The 11,820-nt window shown below is 40.3% G+C and overlaps 1 protein-coding gene and 1 long non-coding RNA gene across 6 annotated transcripts in view; one reads left to right on the forward strand and one right to left on the reverse strand.

The window, feature by feature from the left end:
* Positions 1-11,820, reverse strand: part of LOC111875009 (GATA-binding factor A-like) — a 107,465-nt gene that overhangs the window by 53,305 nt on the left and 42,340 nt on the right. For 3 of the 5 annotated variants that reach the window (XM_033755680.1, XM_023871006.2, XM_023871005.2), the window contains exon 1: positions 3,669-3,755. The exons of the other annotated variants lie outside the window; for them this stretch is intronic. The gene's annotated coding sequence lies outside the window, so the exon portion shown is untranslated. Of the gene's footprint in view, positions 1-3,668; positions 3,756-11,820 lie in introns of those variants that run through there. 5 annotated transcript variants of the gene reach the window in all.
* The window catches only part of LOC111875010, a 121,289-nt gene that overhangs the window by 36,590 nt on the left and 72,879 nt on the right, over positions 1-11,820 (forward strand). The gene's annotated exons all lie outside the window — the stretch shown is intronic.

The following is an 11,820-nucleotide window of genomic DNA, read 5'->3' on the forward strand; positions in this document are numbered from 1 at the left end:
ACATCAGTTTCCCGTCCATCATAACACCACACTTCTAATAAATAACAAACATGTTCGAATGTCTATAAAATCAGTTAGTTTATTAAAATATTTTACTTAAGAATGTGACTAATAATATGGTTTTGCATTGGATAACTGGATTCATTACCCACTCCTTGTACAAACACTTGTAATCAAAGTGAATTACAACAAACAACAAGAAACCTTCAGCCAAACAATTCCTCGTAGACTGCCTAGGCCTCACTCAGTTCTGACTGGATTCTCTCTATTCTGACTCGATTCAAGTCAAAGTCATATTGTGACTGACGGTCAGTCAGTCAGTAAGTCTTGGTGTCGAGCCCCATCTGGGGCTCATGACCAGATATTAATTATTACCATTTGACAATTACGGTCTTATTTTTGTGCGGCGCCCTTTCTGACGAGAGGACGGGTCTGTCTTTTGCATATGCTGCTGGCCCTTGCCAGTGCAGTCTTTCTCGGGTCCGAGTCCCCTGGGACTCGTGACCATATTTTACTGTCTCAGATTTGAGATTTTGACTCGATTCGATCTGGGTTTCCTGTTATGTAACGTCGGATCGGACTGACAGAGGAAACATCTTTCAATCTTGTATCCAAGGAAACGTCTGTTTATCACACAGAGGCGGGTTGCTGTCCAAGAATCAATCTCCACGGAAACGCGTTTGCCGACTCGCTCCCCACCAATGGGTCTACATGTCACAATATATTATTTTACGCTATACATTTCGGCCGTTTATGACCATTATTAGGCGTTATATAAGGAGTAAATTGCATCAACGTCCATTACTGGACAAAGCATGCACGCGAAGGGAATATATGACTTTACTTAGAGAGGAAATGCTTTACTTATACAGGTCGCAAATGAAATATCTTTGACTTTATGGATAACGGCGGTGATTACGAACTGTATGTATGTGATACCATGTAATCTTGTATAAGTTTCTCGATATTTCAGAGGACGGTCTACTTCCATCTTCAGAGTCGAAAATTATAAGCAAGTAGACAGCAAGGAACTCTCTTCACTGCTTGCTTCTTGCAGGTTACTTGCGTGGTTTCGATCCTGAATATTGAGTCAGTACCTTTCTCTAAAACACCGAAAAATTTCTGCTATGCTTCACGGCGACAAGTTCCAAAAGATAACATTCTTCTTAGTTTGAATATGTTTGAACCAAGAGAATGTACTGTACATGCTGATCGTTGTCAAATTGAGTTACATCACCGGTTTAGTCCTTTCTGGTTATAAGTAGTCTACACTAGTCAATACTTATTTTTATTTACTTCCCGCTCAAATATTGTGAAATAAAGCGTCTGTATAAGAAACTAAATTTATATTTGTGATAAGTGATATTGTTAGGTGTACCGGGCGACAAGTAATCCATTTGGAAGCGTAAGTACAAAGTACATAGCTCTTTTACGCTGTTCTCTTATTTTCGTTGCCTACCAAATGTATACAAAGAGCCGGGATAGCACAGTCGGTACAGGGACTGACTGCGGGCTGGACGCATGAAGGAGTCGGAGTTCGAGTCCCGGTATGATCAAGAACTTTCTCTTCTCCATGTTGTCTAGAACGGCTCTGGGGCACACCCAGCCTCCTATAAAATTGGTAAAGTAGGGTAAATTGGCCAGGACGCGAAGCTTATCACTCGCATCCAACTAGTGCCGAGGTCAAGAAAATGTGGATCTATACCTCCACTCCCCTATACGTTTTCATGGCGTTGTGCTTAATTAGTAAAGTACAGAGACAACTTTACCTTTTACCTTTACCAAATGTTCACACTGACCAGAGTGTACAGAGATATGTATATTCTTTTTTTTCTTAATTTGAAATTCTCACAGCAATTGGTATGGGATGTAACACCAGTAAAAGTAAAGCTATCCCTGTAACAGGCCGTGGAGACCCATAGGGTTGTATGATGTTGAGGTTCCCACATTTTCTAGACAACCGGCTCATAGATGCCGGCAAAGTTGTCAGCCTTATGCGCCGGCCGCCCTTTACCCCCAAGAATATTCCAAGAATATTCCTGGTACTCATTTCTGTTAGAGGCTGAGTCGACCCCAAAGCCATAGTGGGGCTGGAAGGATTAGGTAAATTGAAGAAATCTAATGACCTCATCGGGACTTGAACCCGCTACTTTCCACCTTGTAGCATAGTGCCTCAACCAACTATGCTACCGTGTGCCCCCGGGATGTAACACCAGTAACATTCAAAATCTGTTATCTTCTCTGCTGTCTACAAGTCTGCAGATTAAAACTGACAGAATTTTAACATTTCATCTTGTTCTATATGAGCGTCAGACCTGATCTCTCACGAGAAGAGAAGAACGTAGATGCAGGCTGTTTGGGAATACGGTACGGAGAAGAATATCTTATTGCGCCTAAAACACAGGAAGTATCAGGAGGGTGGAAAGGGTCGCACGTTGTGATAAGTAATTCCGCGTTCTGTAATCAAAATAAATGTAGCCTGCATTTCGAAGATGAAAGACATATACAAAACATTAATCGAAAAGTCTGAAGGTTAGAGACCACTTGGAAGATCTAGGTGTAGGTGGGAGAAAAATATTAATTTGGATCTCAATGAAATCGCATGTGAAGACCTAAACTGCATTCAAGAGACTTTACGAAATTTTACTAGTAAGTTATTTGTTTGCCAACTAAATAAAGATTATTTTATTATAATGTAACAAGATCTTAGACCTAATAGAAGATTTGAGTTTTTTCTCGTGAGACTAGAAGCATTGTTAAATATTCAATTTTTTGACGAAGTAAACTCAGAATTGTAAAGTGGACTTGATGAAACGTGTCTACAAAAAACGCGCCTATTTGGGATACGCTTTGCACTTTACCAGCCTATTTCTTCTATCGTTGTTCTCGACAGTTTGCTGACAGATGTAATGAAAAGGAAAACCAAAACTTTTTTTGGGAAGCTGGTGTGCTACAGCAAGTAAATGTAAACAGACAGTAGCCCAGTGCTCATGTTTGCCCTCGAACTGTATTCCGTTCTGACGACTGTGTCACAAATAAGGAATAAATAATTCTGAATGAGAAGCATTCATATGTCACTTATCACCTTACCTGGAAAACTTTCAACAGTCAACCTAAACAAATCGAAGCAGTGAAACAAAGTAGTTAACAAGGAACTTCGCCTAGTCATTAAAAATGTCGCATCAAATATACACGCTGTCTTCCTTCTTGATAAATAACACTGTAATTCCCACTGAAAGAAATATATAGAAACAGAAAAATATCTATGCAGCGTAATTATAAATAATATATGCATATATACAGATGTTATTTGAGTAAGTGAATTGATAAACGTGAACATATTTCTTTCTGCGTCAAATGCAGATCATATATTTCCATTAAAACTCCGACTCTAGGCCTAGAGGAAATATATGTGCTTTGTATTGCCATTAACTTTCCGATTAACATTAACATTTGCATAAGGCGGTATGTAGTAATATAAGGTGCGTTTAATAAATAATTCAGATTAACTGTATGTATTCCGAAAAAGGAACAGAAGAACCTTGTTAGCTTTGCAAGCTTTGTAAACGCCTCTGAAATTCATATTTGGCGCTCTGTATTCCCAACTGGTAAACTGGTTTACGATATTAAATTTTTAGAAGCTAATTTTGCATCCCTCTACCACTTACCCGATTTGATTTCTGTCCGTTTCCAAGGAGAAAACATTCACTCCGAGGGATGTATCAGTCAATCGGTGAGCCAAAGGTTGCTCTGAGTATTCAAATCTTCTAGTGGAAAGACAAAACATATATGAAAGACGTGCTGCAATGGAGACATACATTTTCAGGATATCTCGTTTATAATGTTGCATTCTTCAATAAATTATATATAGATATATACGTACTGCTGCATATTGAAATGCCTTGGATGTCAAACAGCCACACCGAAAATGTTCCAGATGTGAGATACGTTATTACGAATTCATTGGTACGATCGTCCGCTTGCTGTGTGAAGTGCACGAGTGCTCACTTACGCTGGACCGAAAGTAAACACGTGACGGATGGTGATATAATGAATTTTATGCGGAACAGATCCCGCCATCCCTGTTTTCCAGTGGCCCTTAAATTGCCCTGTCACTGTCGTCGGGCTTACGTAAAATGAGCTCCATGATGACTGAGAATTTCCTGCTGAATTACATATAAACTATGATAATTCAATCGGTAAAGAAAATTACGGACGGTTGTCAACTTCTGGTAAGGCTCTGGAATCTTTTTAATCAGCACAAAATTCAGAACGGGCATGAAGAACACCCGACCTGCTATCAGTGGGAAGAGAGGATTTCTCCTGGGGACTAAAGCCGCCGTAAATTAAATCTCGTTCACTTTGGGCTAGTGCCACATTAAGAATCCGCGTAGCACTACGTAGACGCCCCGCCCCCATACTCCTCTACTGCACGATACTTGGGTGTGTGTACGATTACAGTGTTCGACTTCATTATATCTGATTGCTTTCTTTGGCCAGTCCCGTCCACACACACAAATAACCCTGCAAGTCTTAAGAAACGCCGTTTATGCCAGATTCCACTCTGATGTATACAAATTTGTTTACGTGATTTTGCACAAAACCTCCGAGACTAGTCAAAACATGCCGATTAAACTGGTATATGAGGGCTGCACAAACATTCATTATGGGAATTTAATTTTGGCTCTTATTTATCCAGCAACTTTACGCGATACTCAAACAGATAAGTTTGCTCAGAAACAGCGTGTCTTGCAGAAGAAAGTCTGCACGGAAACAACAGAGATCTCAATAGGAATTTCAACGTCTGTTGACAACACTCTTCGGTGTGGTTAAAATTAAAAGATGTGGTTGCCTGGAAAACTGTTTACAGTGCAATAGGGCCTGTCTGTGGTAAATAAACATCAAAACCAACGGGGAACTCGAGATCCGAGAGAATAAATATTGAAATTATTTCTAAGTTTGTAGCTCATTTCTGTCCTGCTTAATTAATTAAGAAGATGTACGTATATCCTAACATAGGCTGAAAGCATATCTGTTCCCGCCCATTCCAATAATCGGCGTAATTACCCCAGATCTTATCTAGTTGACGAAACTCAGTGAGGTGATTAGCTCAAACAAGGAAAGTGATTCAAGCGGGCTGCTGTCTTTGTGATGAATTCCTGGGACCCACCCATCTGCCATCTGAAATACGTTCTGTCATAATCCCCATGTCTTTCGGCTACTGTCTTCCGAAAGATAAGAGAATGGTAACTTTATTTATTTGTCATTCACTTAACGATGCCATAGGTATCTCATGCTACACATGGTCAAATGGAAGACGTTTTAAGTTGCCTATTTAACGATGCTGCGTAGCCTCGAGCGAATTGAAGATAATTAGAGCAAAGTAAGTTCAGAAGGGCCGATCATGGTAGTCGAGCTATCTAAGGTATGTACTGTCTTCGCTCGCTTGGAAACCGTGATCGTGGGTTCGAATCCCACTCAGGGCATGGATGTTTAGTTTGTGTGTGTGCGTTTTGCTGTGTTTGTGTAGAGGCCTTGCGACGAGCTGATCACCCGCCCAGGGAGTCCTACCGATTGTGTAAGATCTAGAAAAACCGAAGTGAACGGAGAAGTTCATGGAGGTAGGCCTAAGCCCACTGGGGCTGTAGTACCAAGGAAAAAAAGAGTTCAGAGGGAAGAGGAAGGGGAATATTTGGGTCTAACTTGAGATATTTATCTTTGAATCTGCATGCAGAGACAAGATCACAGAAAACCTGCCAAGGGTTTCGGGATCCCTTCAGAAATTCTGAACACAAACCTGAAGTTTTAACCAAATTGCACAGATTTTTGCCCCCTGTTTATTGCATACAGCACAATGGATCCGCAATTTGCAGAACCTTGCATACATACATACAACATACATTTCAATCCTTTCCAGTTTTCGTGTCCCTTGTTTATACCCAACTTCAGGCTAAAAGAAGAAAATGCAATTAATATTTGCTTTGAAGAAAGCAGTCTTCTGGGATTTAGCACCGTGTATATGAGGTGTTAACCGACACAGTCTGCTTTTACGGGTTGTCACGGTCTCTTCGCTTGCAGATTTCTTATATTTTTTCTTCTACCCTGAAGATGGAGGCGATACGTTCCTCCGAAACGTCGGTTAACACCACATATACACGGTGCCAAATCCCAGAAGACTGCTTTCTTCATAGTCACCGCCGTGAAAGCCTCAAATCTTACAATATTTGCTTTATTCGCTGGATATCTAATGTAAATTAACCTTCCGCATTCTAATGAAAGGTCAACTTAAATAGTCAGACATGAATCTCTGTATTTCTCTGCACAATGTGCAGTGAAATGAATCATATAGCGGAATTCTTGTTCGTCCATCTGTCCACATTTTCGTATTAGAAACCACTAAACCGATAAACTGATTCTAATCAAATTTGATACTGTGGGTCAATACAGCATTTATCAGTACGGTACAACCATTAAGTTTCGTGAAATTAAATTTAATCAGTTTACTCGAATACAGTTCAAAGTAAAAATAAAATAGTAGGCGTATATAGTACGAGATAATAGATTTCATTAAGGTATATAACTTACATTTGAAACATTTTTCAATTATGTCACTAGGTACAGCACGCATAGTAACAGCGGGGTTAGCTTCGCAGCAGTGTGCGTGCCTGCGTGTGTGTGTGTGTGTGTGTTACTTGGACATCGCGGATCCTGTATAGCGAAGTCAGTTTAGCGTCTTTGCCGTGGGTTTGATTCTCTTCTCCACAGCGTCCGGACAGAATTTAGACTCAAAAACACTCCAATCCGTTGAGCCCTATTGATTATTTTCATGTGGATTTAGCGACCATGACGTAAATCTGACAATCTGCCTCCATCTAGAGCCAAAGTTAATCATGTGTGGACCTGTACTTCTACAACCCCCCCCCCACATTCCCATGTCTTAGTGGAGTGATGTGACGCCTCTTTAAGCAATGAGTGAACGGTAAATGACGCATTTAGCAAATGCTTGTACTCCATTTGTGTTGGATTACACATTTCCTTTCATATTATTAACAAAGTTCCCTTTTTCGTAGCAATCTAATGAACCTTCTCTCTAAGAAAGACATTTACAAGATAAATTCTAGATTTGTCAGGACATTAATACACATATACGAGTGAAAAATATGAAATTATCCCTGTTCTTAACTAATTAAGTACTACACCATAAAGATGTATGGGGGAGCGGATGTATAAATCCACGTTTTCTTGGCCTCGGAAATATTTTGTGGTGAATGATCAGCTTCACGACCCGGTCGCTTTACTCCAGAGGAAAGAGTACTCGGTACCCATTGGATAGGAGGCTGGGTGGACCCCAGAGCCGGTCTGGACACTGAGTAGAAGAGAAAATTCTTAATCCTGCCGGTACTCGAACTCCAACTCCTCGGTCCAGCCCGTAGACAGTCACTATACCTACTGCCCTATCCCGGCTCCTTAAGGCACACGTAACTAATTATATGTTTAATTAATTATAAGTTCATTATTTCTCACGGCCGGTATACGTATCAGTGACGTCATGATCGGACGTAGCCCCTTTGAGGGACTGGCTGTGCTGTCCTCATAATCACCGGGGCTGTGTTCGGGGGAGAGGGTGGGTCACGCTAACAGCCACCAGTCACGACTCTGTGGCTCCGATAACAGCAAGCGATAAGTTCTAGTCGCACACAAACACTTCGCACAGAGAACGATATTTGTCTGCAAAGTCCGAGTTCATGTTCCAGACGGAGTTTTCTCAAACATTTTATGTATTGGACAGCATTTGTCAGTAGGCTTTTTTTATGTTCATGTCTTGAGGCTGTTACTCTTAAGGAACATTTGAGAACGATAAATGCCACTTTCCTATCTTAAGTAACTTAGAAAGTCTTCAATAATTTTTTAAACTTTGTGATACGACATTTATATTGGACATTTTTCATTGCCGTGTATATCAGACATACCTCAGACGGCAAATAATATTCAGTGTAATTTAGGGTACTAACTTTGACATGATATTCCTCTGCCCGTAGGCTTAACACCACTAACACCGTCACTAGGCACGAGCCTGCACTAGTGTCTCATCCTACTGGGCCCCGCAATGTATCTGCCTAAGATGGATCTTAAAGAATTCCATCTCTTCTATGTTATCGACTGTTTGGCCGCTTTCCAAGAAGTTTATCAGCCAAAATTGTGTATTTGTTTTCCACTTCTCCGTTTTACCGACGTTTCTAGCACATTCTGGTATCCAAGATTTTAAAATAAAAAAAAACAGTTGACCTGTATACCTGTTCCATAAATTAAACTTTCCGTTTTAGTCCTATGTAATATCCTCAGTTTTCCATTTACATCATCCCTCAAGCGTCCAGTACCTTGGTATGTAGTCTATTTTATGCGGAATGGATGATACAATGTTTTGAACTTCTTAATAGGTTATGAATTTTCATTGTAAGGTTTAAACAGTTTTCCTTATTATCTTGGAAACAATGTGATACTGAAGAGCGGAGTAAGTAGGCCTACTTACACAGTGAAGTCAGCGGTCTCCGTAGTCTAGAGGTAACGTTCCCACCTCATGACTCGTAGTACGTGGGTTCAAATACCCTGTGGAGGTCGTCGAATGTTTAAGGGCGGAAAAATTCAGGGAAAAAGTCCTCCGGGAGGGACTTTAAGCCGTGGGTCGCGTGTCGTAGCTTTACGGCACGTAAAAGAACCTCATGTCTCCAAAGGAGGCCACTGAGCAAAATTACGGACGTTTCCCGCCCAACAGTAGTCTCTAATACCTCTGGTAGATGGGGGAAGCATTATAGATACCTCTCAGCTAGTAGAGCCGGTCTCGCTGGCTGGGCGGGACTGATGGTAAGCACCAGTACCGGTAGGATATAGAGACTGGTAGAATATCATAGAGGGGAGCACAATGGACCAAGATAGGTCTAAGTGCATGGGGAAACCCACCCTCTCCAATAACTAACTAACTACACAGTGAAGTAAAAAAAAATTGATCGATTAATGTGGGCTATTTAACAGCTCTTTGATCTGTGTAGATTGAAAATACCGAAGGAAGTAGCAAATTGATTGTGAATAATGAGTACGTAAGGATTAAAAGGATCGTGATCTATATTAATGTAATATTATAAATAACTAGAAAATTCACGAATATTCACAATCAGAATGGTCGGTAGTTCGAAATTTGTAAACTGGTGTCGCCACAGTAAAACCCAAGCACGCCCCTGCGCTCTTCTCCTCAGTGAAAACTTTGTATGAGTATAATAAACATAGTCTTCACGTACATAAAATATAGGCTTAAAGGATCAAGAAGATTTAAAGGTACCAGACAGTTCCAGTGACTGACTCCACATGATTGGGGATCGAAACAAAAAATTTCGTAGGTCCGCATGAGGTCGCCTATTGAAAAATAAATTTTGATCTCTAAAATCACGTGAATAAACAACTCTCGCAACCGTAATGTAACATACGCGGAGTGTTGCGAAGTGAACAAAATGACGTCATTATAATCACTACAGTTGTGGTGTACATACGCTACAGACAATAAATACGTTAGTTCGTGTGGCAGCATTATACTCATAATTCTGCGGTTCTGCAGTTGGGCTCCTTCGTTCAGTATTTCTGGAGTCATAAGTGCATTCCTATGAGAAGAGATGCTGCGCAGATCACCACCATGCGCCCATCAGTCACAATCACCATCCATCTTGAAGCTTGCCTACTCTTAACTTATTATTTGTCTTTATGGTGATCTGGCTCACTACACGTGGTCTTCACTTGTGATATTCCTGTGGCAGCCAACAGATCAGAAGTCGTAAATTTTTAGCGTAGTCAGTATAGCGACTGAGTCGGAGTTCGAGTCCCAGTAGGATCTAGAAATTTCTATTCTCCACGTCGTCCAGTCCAGTGCTGGGGTCCACCCAACCTCCTAACCAATGGGCACCGGGGGCTCTTTCCTCGGGGGTAAAGCGGTCGGGGCGTGAAGCTAATTCCGGTCCGGAGATATGGACTAGCTCTATCTCTTGGACCCAACTTAGTAGGTTTTGCCTGAGGACAGGGACAGAATCCAGTCTCCGAAACGTTGTGTTTTGGAAGATAAACAGGACGTTCTTTTTTTAAAAAAGAGACAGGACGACGGATAATGTCCAAAAACGTAATACTTGTAACAATGTACCATCTTTACAAACTTTTAGAATTCATTCACACAAAATTATCTTGAGTCTTATATCTGCTATTTTCAAGTGTAAAATCGTAACTCTGCTTCACGTAATTTTTGCCCACAGTAGATTCAACGGAACTTCTCTCTGTGTAACGTACTTCTCTATGAAGTTTCTGAGAGTAAGACTGGTTTCTTTCCACAGCGGAATACCTACCGCTAAAAAACGCTTAGCACAAGTCAATGGAGAACTGAAAATTCACTAAGCAATTTTTGAACAGGAGCACTTTCCGTTGATTTAATTTTAATATTCTCTTTGTGTATTTTAGTGCTCAAATGCTGAAGCACTTGAAAGCGTTTTTCACAACCAACAGTTTTTCTCACGCTCGGCAATAAAGAATTTTGTTATCCGTAAATATCATCTCCTCAAACTCCCGCTGATACAGCTGTAATTTAGTTTTCTGACTTACTCTCACTTTCGACATGACTGCAAAAAGCTAAACAAACTTAACCACAGACTAGTCACCAGTAATATAATGACCCCAGCTCCAAATGAAGAAGCGTAGCGAACCTGACGGAGACTTGGGAGATAAGTCCGTTAGCGTTTGAATAGTATTACGTTGCTAGCAACTACATGTGAATACGCTTCCGACTAATCCCTTCGCAGCCACTTTGACGCTATGCGGATGAGGCAAGTTACGAGTAGAGGGAACGGGGAAGTCCCGTCCTGGGTATTGCATCAAAAACATGAATCCAGACTCAAATTGCTACTTGTAAGATCAAATGTTGCGAGTCAAGTATGCAGCATATCCTAATGCGGAAAAGAAAATTTATATACACACGACGATTGAAAATTTGAACATAAAATTAAAAAAATATATAAAATATAAATATTTTAAAAGGAAAATACTCAGCATAAATATAGATATTCGAAAATATTTATATTATTTGTAAATCAGGCAGAACATGCATTTATATTCACCTCAAACCATGAGTAAAATTTTAGGAATGAAGTAATTCATACGTACATACATACAAATGAGCATACTTTTTGGTTTAAAATAAAGATATAAATTTGCATTAAAATCTGGTCCCCTACTCATAAGCCTCCTGACTCTAAGTTGGGCCATCATTTGCGCCCGGGGCAGCTGTCCTGCTCGCCCCGCCTTGGTTCCGCCTCTATGGCATTCCCTCTCCTACCCGAGACATGTGCTAAACAGGAAAGTAAGCAGTACGCAACCAACTTGAAACACTGGGCATTCTTTTGCAGTTACAACATTCAGTGCTTCTCAGGACTGTGACACCCTCCTCTATTGACATTTACGAAACCAGCTGGAATTATTAAGGAAAACTGACCGTAGATTAACTATCGCTTGCTTAATACACCTTAGTTTAAAATTATTCTTCAAAATTTAAAAATACGCATCGATCTGTTAAGAATGTGAAAACGTCGTGTCTTATTATGAAGTGATTTGGCAACACCGTCCAGTGTGTGACAGTATATATTTACATAATCCTTAACATGTTTTCTTCATTTGTGACCATTTTCAGAAGACAGTAACAAGTTAAAGGACTACTATTACATAGATAATAGCATATAAGCTTAAAGATTTGTATACAAATTTTTCATTAAGTTAAAAGTAGTTTCATTTAAAAAT

This window comes from Cryptotermes secundus, unplaced genomic scaffold (assembly GCF_002891405.2).
Source record: "Cryptotermes secundus unplaced genomic scaffold, Csec_1.0 scaffold973, whole genome shotgun sequence".
In the NCBI taxonomy this organism is placed as follows: domain Eukaryota; kingdom Metazoa; phylum Arthropoda; class Insecta; order Blattodea; family Kalotermitidae; genus Cryptotermes; species Cryptotermes secundus.